Here is a 2,400-nt window from a genome sequence, read left to right as displayed (position 1 = left end):
CAACAATAACTGCTTGCTTATAATTTGAGAATATGTTTGTATGATCAATTCCCATGAATACCCTATGACCCCATGACACCCTAGTGCTTTTTATCAATTGTTTACATCCCTTTTTAATCATCTTGCTTGTTTACTTTTATTGCTATTTAGTTTAGTGATCTTCTACTTCAAACCCCAAATTGTGACACCCCTAGACACCACTAGTTGCAATTGAAAATCTCATCTCAATTCCCGTCCCTTGGGATCCGAACTTTACTTGCCTCTTTACTAATTGTAGAGTTGTTTGTGGAGTTATAAATTGTGTTTTGGTCTAGGTGCTCCTAACGACAAGTACCGAAAACTAAACCTCCAAGTGAGTACGAGCAAAAAATGGCGCCGTTGCCGGAGACGGTGTTAACTTGATTTAGATTTTCTTAAATTGTTATTAGTTTTGTTTTTATTTGCCTTGGGGAAGTAAAACTCTTCAAGGTTTGTTCTAATTATTTTCAAGTTGTTTGATATTTTGCATGTCTAGAAGATCACAAGGTAACTTGTTACCCTTTGATCACGAAATTGAAAGGACTTTGACAAACAATAGAAGACTTGCTAGGAGAACTTTGAGAGGTATTGGTGAGGTTGTAGATATTCAACCAAACACTATTGAGTTCATCAACCCTTTTGCAAGAGAAGGTGAGGAGAACCCAACACAAAATCCAACACAAAATCAACCCACAATGCCTAAATTTTCATCACATTCCGTACCAACCGAGGAGAACATACCCAATGGTACTCCCACACCACAACACTTAACCGGAAATTTCATTGCCAAATCCGCATTTATCCAATTAGTCGAAAGAAGCCAATTTCGGGGGATGTCTAATGAAGACCCTCACTCTCACAGGGAGACTTTTTGTGACTATTGTAATGCAATTTCTCAAACCGGTGTAACTCAAGACCAAATTCGATGGGTCTTATTTCCTTTTTCTCTAATTGGCACCGCAAAACAATGTTTGAAAGGCCTTGATAAGGCTACTCTCGGAATTGACTCTTGGAAGAAATTGGCTCTAGCTTTCTACAAAAAGTTCTATCCACCGGAAAAGACTAACATGCTAAGAGCTCAATTTACGGGCTTTAAGCAAAGAGATGAAGAATCCTTGTATGTAGCTTGGGAGCGATTCAAAGGAATTTGTCGCTCATGTCCTCATCATGGACTTAGCGAGTGGTTCTTGGTACAACAATTTTTGAACGGTCTTTATGAAGACTCAAGAAACATTCTCAACATGGGATCAAATTGAATGTTCACCGAAGTTGACGACAATCAAACTTGGAACAAGATTGAGGAAATGGCGGTGCATAATTCACAATATAGTAGACCTCGCAAGGCTACTAGAGGAGGAAAGCATGAAGTGGACTCTATTACTCAATTGGGTGCTCAACTTAGTGCCCACATTGATACCATCAATTTGAAGTTCGAAAAAGCTATGGCTAGACTTGAAGAAGCCTCAAAATCACCAAAGCAACATGTTAATGCCATGACGGCATCTTCATCAATCCCAAGTGGGATATGTGAGAATTGTGGAACTTTGGGACATGACCAAAGTGAATGTAGGGGAACAAATGAACAAGTGAATGCTTTTCAAGCATACAAAAGTGGTACCCCTTATTCAAACTATTACAATGAAAACACCAAATTCCACCCAAATCTCTCATACAAAAGCCAAAATGTTCAAAACCCTCAACCAACATACACCCCACCTCCCAAGAGAAACCAAAATCAAAGACCCTTTTACAACCAAAACCAAGGTTACCAAAATCAAACTCCATACAATCAACAAAATGACCAAGGTTTTGATGTTCAAAAAGCGGTCCTCCAAATGCAAAAGAATCAACAAGAGTTTTTCACTCAAATGCAAAAGGATAGTCAAGCAAAGGAAATCGCCATCAACAACATCCTAGCCCACACCAAAATGTTGGAAACCAAATTGACTCAACTAGCATCTTCAAGCTCACAAAGACAAAAGGGGCAATTACCACCTCAAAGTAATCCCCCGAGACATGAAACGGTTAGTGTCATTCACTTGAGAAGTGGTACGAGGTATGAAGCACCGAAGAAGCAAGTTGAGGATGAAGTTGTGGAAGCTAGTGACAAAGAAGAAGTTGTGCAAAACTCCAAAGATGGAGAACCATCAAAAGAAGTAGTTTCAAAGAAAAATGAAGACAAGGCCAAGGAGAAGGAGCCCATTGTGATTAGACTTCCTTTTCCAAGTCGTCAAGCCAAGCCCAAATTTGATGACCAACTTGGAAAATTTATGGAAATTGTGAAGAATTTGGAAGTCTCGATTCCTTTCACGGAATTAATCAATCACATGCCAGCCTATGCAAAGTACATGAAAGACATCCTTACGAAGAAGAAGTTGATCC

General features: G+C 39.2%; 1 non-coding gene across 1 annotated transcript; it reads right to left on the bottom strand.

Moving 5' to 3' along the window:
* Positions 1-1,085: 1,085 nt before the first annotated feature.
* Positions 1,086-1,192, bottom strand: LOC141624451 (small nucleolar RNA R71). Its single transcript, XR_012534257.1, has one exon. It is a non-coding gene; the product is annotated as a small nucleolar RNA R71 (small nucleolar RNA).
* Positions 1,193-2,400: the final 1,208 nt, after the last annotated feature.

This window comes from Silene latifolia, chromosome X (genome assembly GCF_048544455.1).
Source record: "Silene latifolia isolate original U9 population chromosome X, ASM4854445v1, whole genome shotgun sequence".
Classification (NCBI taxonomy): domain Eukaryota; kingdom Viridiplantae; phylum Streptophyta; class Magnoliopsida; order Caryophyllales; family Caryophyllaceae; genus Silene; species Silene latifolia.
Note: the sequence above shows the minus strand (reverse complement) of the source record. Positions and strands in the feature narration are given on the sequence as shown.